The following is a 23,662-nucleotide window of genomic DNA, read 5'->3' on the forward strand; positions in this document are numbered from 1 at the left end:
GTGTAGGGAGCTTGGCGTATCCTTTTCTGAGAGCGATGACAGTAATACTTGCCCAGTTCTGTGAAGTGCTCTGAGCTCAGGGGATGAAAAGTGGTACCGAAGTGCTGCATTCTTATTTTCTTTTATATCTTTTGTAAGGATAAGACTTCTCTGGTATAAAATACCTCCTTGTAAATTTGTAAGAACATTTGCTCTCAGTGGAAGCTCAAAAAAAAAAAAAAAAAAGAGAAAAATGAAGCAGAGACAGAAAAGTCCATGAGCAAGTAGGCTTTAAAAACAATTTATTGACAACTAGTGACTAGTTCTTTTAAACACAATGAAAGTCAGCACACAGGCAAAGCCCAGAAGAACATGCTTGGAGTGAAATTGTTCTTTAGTACTCGCTATCAAATAACAGCTGCAGATAGAATTAGTCATCCTTTCATTCTATGTTTTTTACATATACCGTTTAATGAGAGTATATGCTTTCTAGTAATTACTACCTTTTCAGTCCATGTTCATTCTTAATGTGACATTGTCCTTGGAACAAGATCGGGAAACGCTTTTGATTCTTTCCAGATTTGTAAAGCAATGATAGTTTGGCTGTCTTGTGTTTCTGTCCCTCCCCTTTCACTTCTCTTTGAATATACACAAACAAAATGTATTTCTGAAGAGAACAAACAGATTTCCAAACATATCAAACAAAATGGAAAGCATTTTATTGTTTTATTTCTGTCCTTAAAAGTTTGAGCAATTTGCATGTCTTATTAGGGAAAATAAGTCACATCAGTTCAATGCAGGTACAAATTATATTGTGCTGGTACAGGAATACAAGGAGAGCTTAATGGAGCCAAGAGTCAAGCCATGTACTCCACAAGGCTATTCTGTAAACAGCTCATGTTTTTCTTTTAAAACAAAACACTTCTGAAAATACCTACTATCACATTACTTCCCCTAAAACCTATTCTGCATCCTGGCCTCCTACCTCTTTCTGCCACCTGCCAGGCCACTAGTAATGCTCTTCATCCCAGCCTCCAAGTTGTCTTCCCTCCAATTCCAGCTGTAGAGTTGGCTGACCGATTGAACACATAGTAACAGCAACCAGGGCAGGCTGGCAGCACATCCAGGAGCGGTAATTCAGCAAAAGTCCTTTCTCCATCTCCTCCGCCTGCCTACGGAGTCTCAGTTAGGGAGGAAATTCCTGGAGGAGGGACATTTTCAAATACAAGAGATTGTGTGTGGCTTGCAAGAAACCCCCTGAGCACGTCTCCCGTAGACCCATGTCAGTTCAAAACAGAAGTCATCAGCAAGGTTCAGACCTTCAGCTCGTAGAGCAATCGCTGGCACTCATAAGCTCTAAAGCTCCCTGTGAACCATCCTTGGAGGGGGATGAAATATGCCTTCTGTTAATAAGTTCAATGGCTGTTTGCTGATAGCAGCAGAAAGATAACAATTGTACATGCCAGACTACAAGTTTTTATGTGGAAACATGGAGGAACATGTGCTTCTCAACAAAGGATTTATAAAGGATATTTTTTTAGCACAGGTAAAACTACTTCTTTTCAATAACTTTAGCTTTGAAAATTGCTGAAAATGTATAAATAATACATTCAGCTTGGCTCAAATATCTGGTATGTAAAATTTCAGGTCAAGCATAAAATTTAGAAGAGTAACTGAAAAAAAGTTCTGTAGTAGGAAGTGGGTGTAAGCAGAGGAAACTTGCTAAAATGTTGATGGCAGGAAGCAATTATGTAAGTCTAGGAGATAGTAAATACAATTTCAGAAATCATACAGCTAAATTAATAAATCAGGTATGTGGTGGTTGAAAACAATCCAAGCAAATGTAAATTCTGCATCTACCTTAAATCTGGTGATATAGTCCTGAATAGAATTAAAAGTGCTAGAGTTTAAAGTCTTTTTTAAAAAAATATTTCCCAGCTTAGGTGAACTCTTAGCAGGATGGTGCATTTTCACTGAGAGGTGAATAGGTGTCTGCTGAGAGTCACACTCAGTTACTCATAACTCAGTGGTAACTTGGACTAAATGGGCCTAATCTTTGCTGTTATACTCTTTAATATCCACCCACATTGAAACAGTGTATTCTCGATGAAAAAGACAGAAGGTAAGTAGATACACTGATAATTTTTCAGGCCACTCAGTTTTCTGGAACGTGGAAATAAATTCCTTGTGCACAAAGCCTCAGATTTTGTAACTGTGCATGTAAAGTACTAAATAAGTCATCCACTATGTTATGTCCATGAGAAACCAAGCTTTGCCAGAAAGCAACCTCAGACCAGCCAGGTCTGGCTATACCTATTTCACAGGTCATTAGTCCTGTCCTTTTTCTGTTGTACACCATTGTAGATGACTGCTTGGGCTTGTATTAGGCATGACTACATATACTCCCAGACTCAATATAGAGCAAGGAAATAAAATTGAATATCTCAGCCTTGGAAGACATAGTCCTAATTGTTTTCCCACCCTGCCCCTGGCAGACAGAGCAAGCAAATAAAAAGAGGGGAAGGTTATGCAAATATTGGCCCTGTCCTTGTTGGATTTGCGGTATTTTTCACTGTGTCCTAATTGAGAACTACACACAACTTGAGGCCCTTCATGAGGCAGCATCGCAAAGGCATGCTTGGCTCGCCAGGTGCTCAGAGGCTAGTGGTGGTGGTGTCTGGCTCCAGAGGGTTCCCGGAGCTGTATGCTGGTAGCTCTTGACACCAGTACAGAGTGGGGAACAACTGGTGAGACAGCAGCTCTTCAGGAAAGGAATGAGTTACTGTGGATCTGCAGATGAACATGAATTCGCAATGTTGTAGAAAGGACAAAAAGAAAAGCGTGATATTGGGATGCATAGGGGAGTACAGCCTGCAGTGAGTCATCTCGGTGTTAGTGAGCGCTCAGCTGGAGTCCTCTGTTCAGTTTGGAGCACTGCTCTTCAACGTAACACCGGCCACTTTGGAAGTGGAGAGGAGGGCAGTAAAAATGACCAGAGATCCAGAGGACATGCCCCAGGGAAAAAAAAAATAAAACCTGAAAGGTTTACATTTGCTGTGCCTAAAGAAGAGCCGTCTGCTGGGGAGCGGGTGGGAGACAGGCAGTTTTTCAAGCACAGATAGCACAGAACAGGCTGTTGCCAAGAGGACGCCAGTAATCTCTTTTCTGTGCCATAGACAAAGAGAAACGGGTCTAAAGCAAAGCATGAAAAATGAGGTAAACCCTAGGAAAATCCCTGAAATACACTGCCAGTGGATCTTATGGAGTCTCCATCACTGGAGGTGTTAGGAATGACTTCAATAAACACGAGTGAAATGTATCTGACTTTATCTCACAGTGGGAGGTGGATTACATATCTTTTCTACCAACCTTATGATTTGGTGATACTGGTGATAATGTTGCATGCATAATTATTTTCTTAATGAAAGACATGCTTTGAAAATTCTGGTTGGAAAGATCTCTCTGCAGAGTGGGATGTATTTTGCTGAGGTGCAGAGGCACTTAATCATCATATAATTTCCTCGTTTTGAAATGTTCCTTAGGTAAGTGGTGAAGGCATAAACAGCTGCCTTTGCATTTCAGCTCAGATATCGTTGTCCTGAAATACTTGGGGACATTACCCTGTCAGCTGGCACTTGACAGTCCCTCCTAAATTTGAAACATGTAATTGGATTCTTAGGCTGAAATCTGAGTCCCCTTTGAAGTCATGGGGTTTTATAGGGTAAAAATTTCACACTGAGGACAGAGTGATGTCCACTTGTATGTGCTTAGCTTTACTGTCCTAGGCAGGCCTGTTGTTTTCAGCACGAGGAAAGGGTTGTAAGCAAAAGGACAAGGAGTGGGTTGTAAAGAGCGTGTAACCTTTGCTATGGCAAACATGTGGTTGCAGAAGAGGGCCTTTGGAGTGCTTGTGTGGGTGCGTGAGAGTTTACAACAGGCATTATGTGAGGTGAATTAATTACCATTTCCCTTTTCCAGATATTGTCAACAAAACTGATTTACATCATCTGTTCTAAAACAGAGGCAGTCAGTAAAAAAGCAACACCTCTTTTGTTTTTTAAATTTTGATTTGATAAGATTTTAGGCATTCTATGTTCTCTTTAGTGTAATGTAATTTTTTTTCCTTTTTCTGTTTTGGGGTAGGTGGTTCTCCCCCCAAACGTTGTCTTATTGCCAGTGGCCTTTCATTTGCATTTAGTATTCAGACAGCTATAACTGCAAGTTAAATGTTTCTCCAGCTACTGGTTAATCTCTCCTGATGAAATGCATGCAGAGAAGTCTCCAGGTGCTATGAAGTGGAATAGTTCCACTGAAAATACTCTGGCTTTGTTTATGCCAATATTAATTCAGAGCAAGTTCACTGTTCACAGTGTAGCTACTTTAGATTTAGGGTAGATGATAGTCAGAATGTCATCCTCAAAAAGAGATCTCATTGATGTAAAAGCTCAATGTGAATCTCTGAGCTGAGAATTAAATTTTTGTGCCTCATAATGTATTGTTGCATTTCCACATCTAGGTTTCTTTGCAGGCTTTTTTTAACTGTGCAATGACGTGCCCTGTGTAGGAATTGCATGGGTATACCTGAGGCTAGAATAAGCCCTCAAGGAAGCCGAAACTCCAGACTTTAGGACCACCAGTATATCAGTTGTTAATAACCTTACAGTGTTATTATAGCTAACACTAGAAACATAATTAAATCAGAATGATTTGAAACTGCCATTAAGGGGAAGAGGATGGAGGAAAACAGTTTCATCCTTACAACATCATGTTTTCATTGACCTACTTAGAGTAGAGAAGAAAATGTGTCCCTTCCCGTTACAGCAGAATAGGTTTGTTCAGCAATTTTTTAATGCAACTGCGCAAGAGAAGACTGGCTTTCCTAACCACTCCAGGAGGATTTGGAAAGGAGAGTAATGTTATTTCACACACTTACTACTAAGACGTGTAAGTTCCTGTCCAAGCGATAATGGTATTAATCTAATCAATTTGGCAAAAAGTGCTTTGACTGAAAAAAAAAAAAAAGACTTTTTTTCAGAGGTGAGAGGAAAAGGGCTGTGCCTGGGCTGCAACTGTGCAGAGGAACCTTTTATGGGCAGTCACATTTCTTTCATCTTTATCTTCCCTGATGCAAAGTCCCTGCCATCCCCGAGACCCCCAGACCCCCTGCCTGGCATCCCTTGCAGCTGAGCAGCCCTGTCCTTCACACGCAGAAGGGAATGGCTGCAGCCTGCTTTCGCTTCAGCAGTTCCCTTGCATGCTTCACATCAGAGAATTACTGAAATGGAAGGGACGGTGTAGGGCCTGGCCCTTTTTTGGGTGCGCAAACTCGCACTGACACCGGCCCTCTGAAACGGTGTGGGACACAGATGTGGGAGTCTTTCCAGCTGTGGGACACGGCGATGCCCATGGGGCAGGCAGCACACGGGGCTTGGGGTGCCGCCCTCCTCCTCAGGACCTGTGCATGTGGCGTTTCACCTTTGTTGTCTTATGCCTGGGTTAATAAACCATCTTTATCTGAAAAGAAACACCTGCAGCTAGTCCTTTCTAGGCCGCTCAGGTCACATTCCTCCACAAGGTGTTGTTGGTAATTTAGTATTGTCAGAAGCATTAGTCACTGCCATAGTAGCTTAATAATGCGCGGTAGGAGCCAGCTGGTAATTAACAAATTAAAGACATCGTATACATTTTCCTCAAATATTTCATACATCGCAAAAATAATTAGAAGCAGAGCACTTCAGGTGTTTAAAGCTGTTACATATATTTAAAACATCTTGCCGTGTTAGGAAATTATTCATTCTTTTAAAGGTCAGCTACGCCTAATTTTGCCACTGTCCCAGGACTCATAAATATGCACGTAAGAGTTGTGAAGCAGGGAGAGAGCCAGAGTCCTGTCTTTTTTTAACCCCTTAATTCTGCCTTGTTTAACATACTCATCCTGATGTGCCTGTTTTTAGGAGTGGCATGACTTCGTAGGTCTCAGCTGCTCTCTTTTGCACTTAACTTCCTTTTGTGTTAGAAGTGCCTTGATTTGGAAGGTTATGTGCGCGTGCGTGTGCGATGCAGTCTGTTGGAAAGATGAAGTCAGCCTGCAATTGAAGCGAAGGAGAGACAAAGCTAACACAAACTGTATTAAACTGCTAAACTGGGAAAGACATGACAGTATGAATGGAGGTGATGATGGGTTTCATTATGTAGTGTAAGTAAGATATCCCAGTATGCATAAGCTTGTTTTAACTCACTTGGTGTCTCCTTTATTTTATCACCAGATGTTGACCAGCGGTTTCAAATTAAGATGCTCTCAATTACCTGTGCGCGATGGTTGAATGATAGTGCACTTTGATATGTCTCCCTTCCGTGCTGCTTCAGCCCAGTACTCCTTGATCCTCCTGCAGCCTGACTCCAGGACTCAGCTCTGAGTATGCCAGGCCTTTGACTTTGCTTTTTCTCTGGGGCAGGATCTGATCTGAGCACTCTGAGGCAGAAGAAGCAGGGAACAGAGCAAGCGATCGGAGGAGCATCATTTCTACGGGTAGGGTGCGGCTAACTCTCTTCGTGGGGAGCGCTTGGGTACTGGGAGTGCCTTTGAGAAATACAATTTATGTTTGAAAACTTTCTTATTGGAGAGAAAAAAATACTGTTGAAAATGTGAATGGGTGCTTTTTGGTACAGAGTGCAAAGTCTTTGTCAGACAGCGAGAGAGTTTCTGTTCAAGCTTTGAACTCGTGGTACAGATGTGAGTGGCTGTACAATGCAATGAAAGGCAGAGAAGAATCTGCCCCGTAATACTGTTGCTCTTTGCTACATTTATTCACCTCCACATTGTTTGACAGAAGAGCACTGGGGATTTCAAAGAATGAATTTCTGAAGCTTATGAAAGAAAAGGAATTCCATGAGCAATTTCTGTTAAGATTTTTAGCCTCTTAGGGTCAGGCTCAGGCGTTTGGAGTGCTTCCTAAAACCTTTTGGTATTACCGCACAGAGGGTAGAGGTAGAAAAAGGCTATTAAGTTATTCACCCAATGCTGCGAACAGCGTAGACTTGTTTTGCGCACCCTGAATTCTCTTTTGTTGTTGGGGGTGTCTTTTGCTTGAGGGTTTTCTGGTAGTGCTTTGTACTGGCTGTTGTCTCAGCAGAAAACCTTCACTGTTTTTACTGTGTAACAGTAGAGCATGAAAGCCCGGGCAACACTGGAGTCACACAGCGTGCAGACATGGTGAGACAGTGATCCTGCTGACCGCACTTGGGATGGGTGAGAGTGGACATCCGAGAGGGCAGACAGAAATACAGGAACATGCTGCCCTTTACCTGCGATCCCACAGCAGTGGTGAGAACAGGCCCTACATTTCCCAGCCTGGGTGCAGGCAGCACGGCAGGTATTTTTTGCAGTGCTGCCAACAATCCTGGTCCCTCCGCTGTCCAGACCGGGGAGCCTGTTGAATGCACCATGCTTCTCTTTTTTGCTGGTGTTTCTGGATTTTCCCCCAGCACAGCCTGAGGGCAGGGTGTGGGGATGGTCCCCCCTGGTTCTGCCCCTGACATGCCGTTTAGTGGCAGCTCGGCACACGCATAGGGACCAGGCAAGGCTCCTGGCATCAGAGCTGGAGAGCCTCACCTGCATATCCCTCCCAGTGACAGAATAGCATTTCCTTGCACGGAAGCTGGTCCCGCAGGGAGGTCCTTGCAGGACATCCAAGGATTTTAAAGCTCTTCAAATTTTACCACAGTCAGCATCAGAGAAAATCTTTCAAATTTCCATCCCCCTCAAGCCCTTCATATACAGAAACAATTACACAGACTTTGTAATGATTATGTCCTTTTAAACTGCTGTATTAATAGTGGTATAATATTGTATAATATTGGTACAACATTTTTTAAATTATTTTTTAGCCTTTGAATTAGTTCAGTTCATGACCTCCATATGTCAGGTTTTAAAGTGCCATTACATCCCATAGAAGACTAGATTGCTGTTGAGAGGAATGAAAATAAATAGCATAGCAGGGAGAAAAAAAAAAAGTTTTCTTTCTTCAATCTGATAGTTCATGTAATTGGGGAAGGTAGGGGGTGTCTTTAATACCTGTCACTCCCTTGCGCTGCTGCTTTCGAAATATTTGGACACAAATCATGGAGCTTTCTGTTCACCTGGGAATAAAGGCAGGCATTCAGTCTGAATCTCCTTAGTTGCTACTTTTCGTTTCTCACATTACACTGCAGGTTAGTATTTCTGCAAAGAGGCTATACAGAAATCTCAGAGCAATTTAAGCCGCAAAGATTTTTCTATTCTCTAGTTCATTTTGGCAAAGCAAGATCCATATAGCTCTGGATTAAAGCAGCATTGTGATATTTGGATATTGCCTTCAAAGCATTGCATTTCAATACAAGTACTCAAAAATAAACTTTGTATAGGTGAAGTATGTTATTTGCTGCATTTCTTTTATGCTGAACAAATCCATAAGTTTTATTCTAGCTGTATAATTTTCTGGAAAAAAACCCCGTTACTTCTGACATGTTTTGTTCTGTGCTTATTGCCTCAACTGTTTAAGTCAGACTAAGGCTGTCGTCTCCAGCTTTTATTTTTGTTTGATATTTGGGTAGCAATAAGCTAACCTGTGTGTTCTGTAATCAGTCAGGGTGAACAAGTAATTCCACAAAGACTACTGCTCACCAGCTGATCACTGCACTTGCAATTCACTTTTATAAGATAAATTCCAAAGCCCCGCAGTGGAACAATTTGGTTCCGAATGCAGATGGCTAAGCTGGAAACCCATTTATTTCATAGTTTTTAGCGCTGACAGATGAGATTCAGAGTTCCCACCAGGGTTGCATGGGCAGCAGTAGAATTGCTGCAGTTGCGATGAGGAATTTTGCTTGAACTTGCAGGTGAGTTGCTGTTAAGAGTTGTTTAGTGCTCTGCTTACCACGTGCTTACAGAAGGTATTTCCTTTTATTTCAAACAGGCAAGCAAAATGTCATTCCCAGCCACTACCTCAATGGTTTCCCTCACTAAGGCGAAACGAGAGGTGACTTGATCCTGATGTGCCATATCTGGCACAGTTTGCAGTTGTTTTCTGCCTCTTGGTAATGCCAGGATATGAACTTGAGGTTATTCTAGCCGCTCTGGCTGCCTCTCTGCTCACTGAAATAAAGACTGCCTGGTTTAGTCATTACTATTTGCTGAGGCTGCTTTTACATGTGCGTTTACTCTCTTTATAGGATCCCAAATACTATGTGTAAAGATTTGTGTGGACATGTTGTAGTGAGAGTTTCCCTGCCGACGGGAACCCAGGCACGTATATGTATATATTTTTGAAGCAAATGGTTATGATGATACGTGCAAGCTTATCTGCTCAGCCTGTTCATTTGAATTTAGCCTTCCGCGATTAATTGCTAGGTTGAAAAACTCAGTCCATCCTGTTTAGAATTACATGTGTTTATTCAGTCCATTGTTACAGCTGGTGCCATTATCCATGCACAATTTTTGCTTCCATGTGAGTTTTATTATACTTTGATCTTCTCCTGTAGCACCCGACATACTTTTAAAAACCACTTCCCAGAAACTGTTATTTCACTGTAATTATAAAAGAACAGGCATATGAATCACAAATGAGAATATTACCCAACTAGATGTTCCTAGAAACAGGAGAGCACTTACATGCAATACAATACATTAATCATTTATAAGGAGTCAGCTATTAAAATGATTTTTTTAATACTGTACATTGAGTACAAAGATGATGTGAAAAGCCTTTTCACTGAAGATGTTTGTGGGCTTTTGAAACTTTCTTAAGTTTCCATCACCACACTCTTGTCACTGATTTGAAAAGGAAAAGCTCAAATATACTAGTTTGGGTGACTCCAGGTTAGGGTACCTCTGGAGGGTGAGTATATATGTATACACATATGTACATAAATGTATCTGTACACATATGGGAGTTTATATTTTGGCCCCATTTCTACAAGCTTTGTCTTTTAAGGGGAGTCCACAGTGTGCTTGGTGCTGCTTCTTCATTTCAGCAGAACTCCTCATGGGCAGGGGCTTTGGTTGCTTGCACACTTTCACAGTCCGGCACTGTGGTCATTGTAAGCAGATTTCTCAAATGAACGAAACTCTGATAAATCTAGCTGAGCTATTGTTTCTTCAGAAGGCTTTATCCCTGGGTTGGCTTCAGACTTACATATTTGTAAATGTCACTGATAAAAGAAAAAAAAAAAGGGAAAGGAAAGGAAAAAAAGGAATGAAGAAAGCTTCAAGCAATCTTGTTTTGAATTGCCTGCGGGAAGGTGTAGTGTCCCCACTCTCCATTTGGACATGTGTCTACAGACGGCAACATGAGCTCACCTTTGTCCCTTCCCCCGGCTGGTGGGATGTGCTCCAACACCAGTCACGAGCTGCAGAGCTCACTTAGCACCACATGGTGCCCAGTGATGATACACAGCATACGAGCAACTGCTGCAGCTGGAACCAGCTTAGAGCTGCCTTGTACCTGGGCAGCTCAGGGAGGAAGCAGAGAAGTTGGGGTCTGCCCGTGGTGGCCCGTGGAGTCATTCCCTGGTTGGTGCTTGTTCACGCTGGAGATGGCAGGGCAGGAGACCTTTGAAGCACTTCTTGGAATTTGAGGCTATCAGGGTCTCGTCTGACTCCTGCTGTTGGAACAGGAAGGTTATTATTATTAATAGGCCTCTCACAACTGGGCAGTGATGCAGAGCACTGTTCTGCTTCCCTGGGCATCTCTCCCTCAGCTCCCTTGCTTTGGGGTGATAACTGGACAAGGGAAAGGATCTGCTGCAGAACTGCAGTTGTTCTGAAGAACATCAGTAGAATGGAGGTACAGTCTGGATCATTTTAAATTACCTTGTTGATGTAGGCAACAAATTGGAAAAGAGAGGTGGTTTGGGGAATTAATACCCATGCCTGATAACTCAGCATTTAAATAAAGAGCAGGATTTTCCAAATATTGCAGGAAGTGGGACAAGCAGCAGGAGAGAACAGATTTAATGCCTGAAAATTATCTTTTTTTAAGTGCTAAAGTTTGGGCAAAAGAGACTCCAGTTCTCCTAGGAAGAAAAGTCTGTGTAATGAATTGTTGGTTCCCACCTAATCCCTTCCACTCTTCGTACTGGAAAATACAGCAGTTGTGATTCCTGCAGCAGCATTTAAAATGCTTAAAAAGACAGGCATGTTTAAATCTGAGTTTGTCTGGTAAAACTTTGCTAAAACTATCACACCAACATGATGATACCAGGAGAGCTTTACAAGGTAAACCATTTTTTTTCTGGCTCTGATGCCAACCTGAGCCCCATTGTGGTGAAAAACCCAGGTGGTTCATGCTCTGTGCTTCCAGATCCATCTGTAGTGATTCTTCTGTTTCTCTCCTTTTCGTCACCCCTCTGAGACGAAGGTGCTGCACATATGTGCTCTTCACAGCCTCTTTGATCGAGGAGTGATGAGAGGAACGGCATTCCCTCTATTTTCACCTGGCCAGCAGCAATCTGGAATATACTGGATGAGCGTGTTTGTGGGGAAGGGAGGGGAGATGGTCTTTGATGGAGACCAAAGTGAAGGTATCCCAAGACCACTTTGTGCTTTAGCCTTCTTAATGGGGTAGAACCCCAAAGGAGATCAGACTGTCTGAGGACTGGGAAAAGAAACCCTCACCTTCCTGACACCCTACTGCCCTCTGCCTTAATGGCCTTTCGGGAAAGGACATCCATTCATTCATAAATTCATTCATTTTTCATTCATAAAATAACCCTGTTTCATTATCTAGAAGTATTGGTGGTGATGGACAGTGCATTGCACGCATGTAGTTTCCATAGCTTTAAATGCATTATTACCCCTTGGGTCTGATTTTCAGGGATGGTGGGCAGCTGTAGCTCTGAATGAAGTCCATGGAAAGCGTACATGGCAATCACACGACTAAAGCGTAGCTCTTTTCACCGAGTTTCTGCTGCTTTGCTTTCAACGCCAGACCTTAGTACGCACAATTCAACTGTTTATTAAAGGTGAACTCCTTATCTTTTGTCTCCTATTTGTCAAAGGTTGTACTTGTAATTTATTCTTGTTTTATGCTATCATATGCAATTCATGGACCAGAACAACAGTTCTTCTGACCCTATAGAAAATTGATGGGTAGAACTGCTTGGAAAATAATCTCCACTGGAAATCTTATTAAAAGTAAAATTCAACCAGTTATTACAAAGTTGACAGTCCGATTCATTCACCTGTCCAGGGCAGAATGGAAGGTCAACTAAAATTTGAACCTTTGGTAAAGAAGTGCCACTTTGTATTAGTGTAACAGGCAGTCCAAAGATAGGATCACACATTACGAAAGGTAAGAGGTGCAAAAACCCACTTACGAATTTAAAAGCAACAACCTGTACAAGTATGATTATTGAGTGGGACATTGGTATTATAATCCTCCAACTGACAGCTCTATCTGACTGTAATTCATCGTGAAGTAAAGAGTTTCTGGTGTGCCAGGAGTTCTCTTGACCTGATGCGAGAACTTTATAGCTTAACTTTATGACCCCAGGAAATTAAATACATTATTGCAATTCTAAATCTAGTCTTTCCCTGACTGAAGATACTAAAATTTCTGTAACACCCCTGGACCACAATGGACACTTAAAAACTTGGAAACTTTGCCTTTTCTTTATAGCTCACACACACACAACCACATCGAAGCAGCTAAGAACATGCTGCAAGCTCCTTGTTTGTCATTTTTAATTTTGGAGTTAGCAGAAAAGAAAAAGTCAAGCTGCTAAACCTCCACCAGTTTTGACTTCATTGGAGTTGTTCTGAGAACTGCAAACCATACGTTCAGAGATTGGCTTCTACGTGTGATCTTTCGGGCCCTACATGTGTCATTGCAGAAACATTTTAAATTCATCTGTTGAATTAGGAAAGGAGACTTCAGTGCCGAGAGCTCCTCATAGTCCCACAGATAGATCTGAGGTACAGTACTGACCACACTGTTGTTGTGTGGCCCTGGACATGCTCGTTTACTGCCTCGGAAGAAGGAATTGTTTTGCTCCTCTTTCTCCGAAGGTCGGTTTGTGTGAAACCCGCTCCAGTTTTCCTTTTGGCACACAAATAGAATTGCCTGTTGCTTGTCCAGGTATCCTCTTTCTTGCATCTAATCCGAGCACGTATCTCGGGTTTCTTTTTCATCTGCTGAAATATGACTGTGATAATTTTATCTCGACAGCCTGTATGGCTCCACTTGCATTTAAGCGGCAGTCTGACTGGCTGTGGGCTTCAGGCACATGACCTTGGGAGAGGTACAGACTCTTCATGTTGTGAAAGCCTTCTGTATTGGATTGATGTGTGTGTACACGTGTCTGATACAACTTCGTAAGGCCATGGCAGACACAAGAAACTGTCCTTTGGTGTCTCTCACTGCCAGACTGCTCAGTTTTTCTGAGCTCATCTGAGTTCAGCTGGCAGCTCTGCCGCCTTTTTGCTTCCCTCCTCTCTTTATTTTTCTGCTTATTATCAATTCACTGGAGGGTAGTTGATAATGCAGTCTGCAATAAACAAAACACATAAAGTCCTGACTATGTAATAGGTTGGTAGCACCGCCAATTAGGAAAGTTGCCCAGCAGTTCCCATAATAGTACCCTGGTTTTCAGGGTATTTGTGCAACTAACATTTGAGCTAAATTTTTTTCAGGCCCGCTGTTTTCCTCAGCCTGAGTGGTTTTGGAATATTTCAGCTCAAGTGATTCAGTAAGACTGAGAACAAGGCTAGCATAAAAATAAGTATTTCTTTACCTTAAAAGAAAACCTCGGATATTTTCTTTGGTGTGCTTTAGTATTCTCATACTTCGGAGCAAGCATGTAAACTTCAGCGGAGCACATAACCTTTGCATGAGGAGCACTTCTTTTATTTGTCCCTGGGCAAATTTGCCCACGTTTAGCCTATACAGTAGCTCTCAGGAAAACAAATCCCGAGCAGCTTACCTGTGCTGAGAACCGGCTGCGGGTGAAGATCTTTGACAGATCCAACCCCTCTGCACATGCTGGAGAGTCTCCGTGCCTGCTCCTGGCACCTGAGTTGTTCCTTAGTCCTGGAGCACCTGGCAGGCTTTCTGCTGTATTTGTCTTCACATGGCTTCAGGAGACATGGAGCTCCATTCTCTGGTTTACAATAGAATGATGCGCTGAGTGAGGAAGTGGTTGTGAAAAGAACTGTGTACGGAGGAGTCAAAGGTTGTACCCCTAAGTCTTTCTTACCTACAACGAGGGCAGTTCTGCAGTTTCACAGGCAGCCTGAACTTTGGTATCTCCTGTCTTTTAAATGTTGAGGCTGCTAAAGCAAACAAACACGTAACATTCTTGTTACCTAATTCCTCTGGAATAATTCTGCATGTAACATGGCATCGCTCCTCATTTTGATGAATAAAGGTGACAGAACCTCCGGTGCTTTGTAGTCGTTATACTGCTTATCACTCAAAACAACCCTGATCAAGGATCCTAAAGTACTTTGGGGCTTCCTTCCACATATTACCCACGTGAGGTACATGTAGCATATACACTCCTGGCAGCTCTCCGGCAGGACAGGGAGGAGGGGGAGCTGACAGCACCCTGGGTGGCACGGTCTCAAGGGAAAGAAAGTGGCTTACATTCAAAGTTCATTTCCATTTTGGTTTATGAAGAAGTGCTTTTCAAAACTTTTAGGTTTCTACCATACCTCCAACCCTTAGGTAAACATATCTCAGAGGAAAGAAAATAAACAGAAGACAAACAAATACATCAACAGTTTGAAATCTTGGTTATGGAGCATTGTCCAGTATTGAGTGGAAAATAACCCGGCTGTCATCAGTGTATCTGATGTTAGGATCCCACCTCTCTTCAGCTCTGCATTTTTTCGTTGTTGCTGTTATCTTTTAGCAATCTCCCTTGTCTTCAGGAAGAGCCTTTTGATTCAATTTCTATTTTGTTCAGTGTGGTCAGATGAATGTTATTTCCTGCTTATTAAATGCCACATGCTTACTGTATTTTACCCACATGAATAAGTTTGCTTGAGAACAATGTGAAAGTTGCGTGATGGGGGTAGCAAAGAGTTAATATTTTTTACTGAGCTACATAATACTTTTGGATACATTTCTCTATTGATCCCCCAATCCTCTTACGTCTGCCTAAATAAATTCTTTATCATGGAGAATAACTTTGCAATTTATAACACTGTGAGATCACTTTCCCTGCAAAAGATCTTATTTATACCCCTCAGAAGATCTTATTTATATAGCCCCTTCTTGCTTTCAGACTCATTGATCCTGCTTCAGTTTCCTCTCTGGTAGTAGTGGTTTAAGGATAAATAGCAGGCAAACTTTCCAAGAAATAGTGTATTTTACAAAGCCAACTTGTACCTGTTGAAAACACGAACAAAATTCTGGCAAATGGGAGTGGTGGCATCTTAAAGAGGTACACAAATCAACAAGTCCCTCTCCCAGTTATCTGTAATAAAAAGGTTTCGAGATTTTTTCTGATCTCTTTCACACGATCTTCTGTGCTCACTTCTCCTGCCTTTCAGCTCACCGGACCTCATGTTTCTTGACTGCTCAATGGGAAATAATCTGGCCAAGGCATAAAGAACATGGAGAGGGTACGAATATGTCTCAGTGACTCCACCTCTACAAACAGTTTCCAGAATTATAAAATAATTAATCAGCTGGACAACTAAAATAATCCATAGTTAAGTGGTTTATTAAAGGCACGGCCTTTTATTAATGCAAGGCAGATTTTCCCACTGTGGGGAAATACACATTTGGAAACAAATAGAAAGAAGAAATCCCATATCCCAGCAACTTTTTCCAGACAAAGGTTGCCTTCCTGACTTCTTCAGGGAAACAGTCCATTTCACGTACTGCAATTGGTGTGTTAAACTGCAGGCCTTGGTATAGGGATGTATTAAAGGGTTCAGAAAGCTATACAGATCTCAGTCATTATTTAAATAAGCTCTGGGCTTTCCTACCTAAATAAATGGATTATCAGCTGCTCAGACAAAAATACTTTAATTAAGACAGGAGAGTAACTGGTAAGTTCCATGGACAAACATATTTCCCAGCTTTTAGATAATATAGGGAAATTGTGAATTTCATGTTACAAAAAGGAAAGATGCTTAACTGAACGAGCTGATGTGCAGATACAAGCAACTAGGAGCTTATATTGCTGTTGGAAGTGGTTTTGTGTGTACAGAAATAACTGCTGCGCAGGCCAGGCTGGGTGCCAAAGTCATCTTCTCTGCTTGTATGGTGCTGAGGTTGCCAGCGCTTACCCCAAACCTGACGTAGCTGTTGGCATAAGCCTAGACTAGCAGTGATCACTTTGATGTCTGAAATACAATACAGCATATAGGCGACTTCTTTACAAAAAGAGCAGCAGAGATAAGAATCCCTCTGTGTCTGTGATGTGAAGTAACAGAGGGGCGAGGAAGGCGCCGTGTTTGCTGGAGGCCAGAGAGGGGAATGGGAGGGCAGAGCACAGGCGTAATTTTCCTGTTGCTGTCCTGCCACTTACTAGGTGCTCTGACCAGAGTCCTACCACAACATTTTGTTTGCAAACAAAATTCAGGTTTCTGTGTACAAGTGGGGTTAGAAACAAAGGCTTAAAAGAAAAACGAAAAAAACCCAAACCTCCTAGATTCCAAAAAGGTTTAAAACCTTGGCTGCGTAATTACAAGTAAAATCTGTGACAGTTTCTCTCCAATCATATGAATCAAGTGGCCTGTAAACAACAAAATCATTCAGATGATCAGCTGGGGAGTGGATTTAGGATGTCAGTTCAAGTGGGCTCATTCTACTAACATTAAGCACAGCTTTGGAGAAGAAACTTTGCCTCTGGCTGCATGCTAAAGGAAGCAAAACTCCAGCTCTCAGATAAAATACGTCATTCAAAGGATACGTGATACCATGAGATATGCTTCTCATCCCAGGAGTTCGCACCTTACCCAGCAGAACAGAAAAAATATTGTAGGCACTGCACAAAGAAATAGATACGGCTCATTCACAAAAAGCGCCATTGTTAATGTCATCGGTTAATAGGCAGCACAACATATACCAAAAATACTGCGTTGTTTGAGGAATCTCTTTCTAGATAGAAGGATGTGGTGCTGTCAGTCCTACACTCAGGAACACAAGCTAGTATTTTTGAGAGCATCTTTGTTTTCATCCTCTCCTAGGATTTTTCCTACCTTAGTACCACCTCTATTCATTTAATAGCCTCTATTTGGAATTAAGGATACTTGAACGTAAAATATTGATTTTTAGAGAAACTATTAAAACTGAAGCATCTTTTACGAGGCACAGCAGCTTTTTATGAGTTCTGTTGACGCATTGTGTAGGCTTGCCAAAGAGTTTTGTTTGTTCATATCCCAGAGCATGGCAATTTCTTGGACAGGGATGGCTTTTATCTTTATTTTTTGCTCCTAGCATATGGTCATTGCTAGACAAGAAGGCCAGAGTTTGCCCTAAGAGAGACAGATTCTGGCTGGTGAGAGCACCTTAGTGTGCATTTAATTTTTAAAAAAGTAGCACAGAAACAGTGAGTTTAAGGGATATGATCTTTATCAAAGTAGTTTTAGGTCTGAGCAACCTCTGTCCAGATTCTCACTTATGGCTGTGGAGGGCACGTATTCAAGACTACAAGGAAAGTGGCAATTCTTTCAGATGAATCATCTAGTTTGGAATTAATTATTATTGCCATTATTATTATTCTTTTAAAGGGAAAAGGCTGATTTTGAAACATGAGCTTTCGTAAGTTTTCCATCATTTTGGAAAGAGCTCTGGCATCCAGATTCATCTACCTAGCTGAAGAGGTAGAGACCTCAACATACTAAATAACTCACCGACTGAGACACTGAGGCTACGCCTGTTCTAGTAAACACTCCGCAGAGATGCCTCTGGCACCAAGACAAACTAGCATGGCACAGCACATGTCCGTGCTGCTGAACTTGGTCTCTGAAGCAAGGTGGCCACAAGCAAACAGCCTGCTGGAAATGTCTCTGGTCCCTGCAAATTCCCAAGCTGTGCCCAGGAGCCTTGTGGAGGAAAGAGGCTGTTTAGGGCAAAAACCGTGCCAGGGACTGCTGTAGTACTGTAGCGGTGTAGGCAACAGCTCCAGCTCCCAGAAACGTTTCCTTGCCCAGTTTCACTTACTAATATAGACATAATCTTATCAGGGAGGTAGAACCAAATAAAGAAGAAGCAGGGGTTTAGTTGCCATCACTCGCCCTCGTATTGCACATCGGTTATGAACCCTGTTGCACACCGTAATAGATTATTCAATAACTCTGGGCAAGCTGCCTCCCTAACAGCTCCTGAGTTAAGTTGGAACAAATCTGCCCTGGGAAACGCCAGAGCCCAGTTTGACTGCTTGTCTTTTACTGGGCAGGATCTTGCTATCAGCAGGGTTTTTCAAGAGACATTACACATTTGCTTTCAAAATTGATGAAAATATTTGCGGGGAAGTCTTGCCATTGGATACAAAAAAGTTTGTCTCCTGGGCCCAGCAATATAGTCAATGTGCTGCAGTAAATCACTGATGCCCTAATTTCTGGCATTATTTTTTTTCAAATTCCTCTGGCATTCTGTTTGTGTCTGTTTACAAAGAAGTATTTGTACTTGTACCTTTTATTGGTACCTCAGTGCACATAACATGGGGATGTTACCGTGGTTTAAGTAGCAACATGTAGCTCTGCTGTCCCGGAGATGCCAGATGTTACTGGTGCATGTGTGCAAATAGCTAAACAGTCTGGATAGGAAAATTTGTTTTCAGAATGATAGTGAGCTTCCAGGGATTGTCAGCATCAGTCCAAATTGATGCAGATTGTGTCAGGATGCACTTGTATGTAGGTGCGAGAGGAATCACAGTCAGGAGGTGAGCTGAAGGTGCAGTACTGCACAGCTCTGATTCCTTTTCAGAGGAAGGTTTTCCTGAGTCGTGGCTATAAGGGAAACATTTGTTCGTGTGCACAATACTAAGCAGAAAATTCATTGCACACAGACTCTTAAAATTAAGTGCATAAAGTCTGTATCCATTTCTAACTATTGTGTGTTCGATCTGTTCAACTGGTTGCCCAACTTGTTAAAGTAGCTATAGTGGGCATCGTGGAAAAGTTTAAATGTAGTAGAACTGCCCATTGTTCTGTTTCTATCCAATTCCCTGACATTATCCACAATATCAGAAAGCATGAGGAAAAAAATCAACTTCTGTGTAGGCCAGCTGAAACTGCTGAGCACTCTGCAGTTTAATAACAACAATAAACATAGTGACATTTTTAGGGAGGTAGATTTATTTCTTTTCCTAGAAATAAATTCTGTGCTGAGTAAGCAGGCTGGTTCTGTAGTTTCCTTGGTATAAATCAAAAATTTGATTTGACAGATAGATGTTAGATTCATGCTTTGGGCTAAAGTTTCTACTTTAATTTGCAAATATTTTAATTTTCCTTAAGGACAATAGTCCTTCTGCTCATCCTCCTTGAGTCTTATAATATAGGAGCATTGGTTTCCAGTTCAGTGTTTGTGGTTTTGTGCTTCTATAGCTAGTACTCCCATAGTGTGATCAAATGCATTTTAAGATAGTGACGATTCTGCATGTAAATTGAAGTCTCGGGCAAAGCAGAACTGCTGAATCCAGCTCAGGACTTGAGCCACAGCCTAATATGGATGTAGAATGTCTCTGGCCTCGGCCTCTCCGAGCACATTCGGAGCCTGCCAGGATCTCACTTTGGACCGTTTGCATGATGAATTCATCCTAAGCAGTAAACAAAATGTGGTTAATGCTCTAAATAGACTGCCCCATTTCCTGGGTTCTCCGTGGTTCAACAGTTATTTAATGTCAATAACAATTTTTTTTTTTCAAAACAGAGAATTTGCATTTCAGCTTTTTGTTGCATCCATGCAGAGCCATATACCAGAACTGTGGCACTGTGAAAAGGCTGTTTTAACTAAAACCTAAACTTTGAAGATCAGTTTAACTCTTTTTTAATGTTGCTATTTGCCCCAGCACTTACAAATTCCCTATCTTTAAAGTTTACCCTGAGAATGATTTTGTAAATGTAGTACTATCATGCTAGAAGGAGCTGAGCACTTCCTGGGCAGGATATCTGTGGTCCTGGGCAAGTGGCTTTGGGTGGCCCTGCTTGAGCAGGGGGTTGGAGCCGATGACCTCCAGAGGTCCCTTCCAACCCCAGCTGCTCTGTGAGTCTGTGACATAGTTCAGTTGCTGTCTCCGTGAGGCTGCTCCCGTTCCTGTGAGAGCGGTGACCTGAACATGGCTGTTAACCACCAGAATTAGACTTCATTTTTCCATTTTTTATACTTGCCAAGAAAGTTGATTAAAAATCAAAATCTCTCTTCGGTGCCGCTCCAGACGTGCCTGGTGTCTCCTTAGGAAGCCTTAGATCAGCATTCTCTGACCACAGTGTGTGGTACATGGGTTAGCTGGTAGTGGGAGATCTGGACATTACACAACAGCCCACTTCAGTGGTTTTAATAAGTAATATTATCTGTAGGAAAAGTCACGTGGGTCCTAGGAAATGAAGCAGTACTTTCTACTTTCTATAAAAATACAGTTCAGAAAGAAAAAGAAAAAAAAAAAAAGGCATTCCCTCTGGAATGTTATTTCTGGCCCTTGTTTGCTTGTTTTAAATGGAAGGTCTAGAGGGAAGAGTATGGTTTCTCCATTTCACCCGATGCCCTTCAATAGGAGGGATTTTCTTGCTAAGTTTTGCCTCTGACGACCAGAGCTACTGACCAACTCACCAGGTCTCTCCTGGTCTGCTGCAGCGTATTGAACCTGAGAGTCACTGGAGAATTACACAAGCTGTTTTTTTCTGGAGAGCTGAATTACCTCCAGGGAATTACCAGACCTTCCCAGATAGTAAGAAACTCTTCCATCATTTCATGTGGGTGATCTCTGACTACTGTTAACCATGTGTTTAACCACGGTAGTTGCTTTCCACTGTTGTACCATTTCATGGAATTATTGACCACCAAACCCTGTTGGTGTCCTCAGCATTTCACTTGTAACAGCGTTGGGGTCATTGCCCAATCTGCCTAACTGCTAGTAAGGCCAATGTTGGGGGGGGGATACCCACCCACCCCCCAGAGAGTAAGAGCTCAGACTGGAAAAATGCCCGTGCATTGTCATGATTGAGACAGAGATTGTGTTGTTTCTGCTGCTATCCCCAGCAGAATTAGCCAAGTTAATTGTTTCAGGGATGTGGGAATGTAGGGTTTTTTATAAGAAACTTCATCTTCTTCTTTAAGAAAGTAGTTAATGAACTCTTGAAGACTAAATTATTTGGAGGAATTCACTGCATTTAGGATTTTTGTGAAACTTCATGGATCTTAGATAGATCTAACTTAATCTTAGACTATTTCTCCCATCAATTCATCATTAACTCTGCCTAGTAAAGAAGTGTTCAAATGCGTTGCCTAAACATCATGTTTCCTCCTCACATTCCTTGAATTAGAAGATATTTATTAGGTAACCGCATTCACTAATACCTCAGTGCATGATCTTTTTCTTAGTAATTACTAAGAAGACAGAACAGGTGAATATTCTGTACCTCCTGTCATGATTTTGACTCTTAATATAGTTTTGTTTTCCAAATATTTGCAAGTAGCTTCGGAGTTATGGCAAGCAAGCCCAAAGGTTCATTGGTTTGTATATTATTGTTGTTGTTATGCAGTAAAGCTTAGCATCAAGGTGTAATAAATATATTTTCTTTAATTCTTAAATAGTTGGAAATGAAAATAATTTATTTTTTTTTAACATCAACTTAAAAGGATTTTTATAGGCTAGTACACAAGCTTTGGGGCTCTAGCACAGCCTTATACGTGCTTAAGTGGTCTTAGGGATGAACTGGACATGGTTACTTGCATATTCAGACTAAATTAACGAGTCCTTTAAGAAATCTGACATCTTTGAAAAACACAGATAGGGTGTTTTTTTTTGTAATTCAGCTTTTTCTCTTGACGTAGTACTTTTAAAAGACAAAATAGGCAATTAAGGAAAATCATCTCTGACCCACTTGCAGCTCTGGAAAGCTTCTTACTACCCCCTATGAATCAGGAGGGTACCGGGGTTTGTCTCCTGGGAGCACACATGTGGCACCGCCTCCACCTCCTCATAAATCTGCTGCCCGGTACGTGGGCTCCCCAGGCGCCCCAGGAGCTGGATCTGTCCCCATGGGGCTGGCGGGGCTGCCCAGTGGCATGACTGTTCCTCCAACACACTCCTGGGTAGATATGCCACAGCTTTTATCTTGCCTTGACCCCGTCCTCCCCTCCCGCCGTGAAGGGAGGAGATCTCCTAGCTGAGATTTCAAAACGCTTTGATCGTGGCCTGGTTTATTCACTTCCTTTCGGGACGGATCCTGCTTGTTTGGCAGCAATAAGCCAGGGCAAAGCCACAGCCGTCTCCGGCTCTCCTCACCGCCCCAGGCCCTGCAGGCAAGCAGATGCTCCTTGAATGGATGCAAGCGATCAGGACACTCCTCTGCAGTATTTCAGCACAAAGAATCCACCCTCAGCTACGTAGCCAGGCTGGAAACAGCTTTAAAACTCCATTTTGCAGACAAGTAAGACTTCACTGGTGGGTAAATACATATCTGGTGTAGGCTGATTGCAGTACCGAGTTGCCAGGGCTGGTCACACAGGGCAGTATCCAGGTCTGGCCATTGCAAAATGTATCATGGGCACCTGCCCCCTGCCTTTTTGGATGAGGGAAGTGTCGGATCATGTAGCAACTCCTGTCCTGGATGTGCGTGGAGAGCAGGGTGGGCATGCTGTGGAGGGAGGGAAGCCTTGCCTGTGCAAGATGCTGAGGCACTGGCAAAGTGTGCGCCTGAGACCGGGAGCTGGGTGTCCTTTCTGTGTCCAGTAATATAAGAAGTGTAGCAAGAGTTACTTGTTGACTTGAGAGGGATCACATTTTCCATAGGGGACCAATACCCAGTCTTTTTTTGAACTTTCTGTAACAATTGCCAAGGACAGACAGAAAATAAATTGGAGGGAAGGATGGGTTGTAGCACGAGCCAGTGAAACACTGTCTCAAGTAACTGTTTGAAAGCTTGTTTTAGCATCTTGAAAGGGAGCAGGAATTCACGTGTTTTATTTTTAGCTTGCAAGGCAAGAGTTATTTAATGTTCCTTTATATCTCATCTCTGAAAATGTTCTCACTGAGACAGGATCTGCAATCTTGGAGCTAGTTAACCCAAGACTTGCCTGCCTTTGAAAATTTATTTTTACAAAGGGGAATTACTGAAATTGTTTTTCCCCTATAAAATTTTAAGTAGAACTTATTCCAAACTTCAAAATCAGTAGAGTGTTAAAATACTTTCTGCTGCTGGCAGTGATTTGTGATTCACAGTATATAGTTGGGTACGTTTTGCTTTCAGGAAGTCATAAGCATTTCCAGATTTTTATTGCAGAGTTGCTTTTGTTGCCATTTGCTTTGTTTTTGGCTCCTATTAAATTATATGCAGTTTGTTTACTTTAATTTTTCTAAAGGAATATTTTCATCCAGGATTTTAATAGTATTGCTGTGACTGGGCCCTAAATCTCTTAAGCAGAGAGGGGATGAGCTACTCATTTACAGTTAGCGGCGAAAAAAACTCTCTTGCATTTCCTTCTCCTCTCCTGCCTGGTCTCTGAACTTCAGTACCATGGCTTATTCT

Source organism: Charadrius vociferus, unplaced genomic scaffold (genome assembly GCF_000708025.1).
Source record: "Charadrius vociferus isolate BGI_N301 unplaced genomic scaffold, ASM70802v2 scaffold23, whole genome shotgun sequence".
In the NCBI taxonomy this organism is placed as follows: Eukaryota; Metazoa; Chordata; class Aves; order Charadriiformes; family Charadriidae; genus Charadrius; species Charadrius vociferus.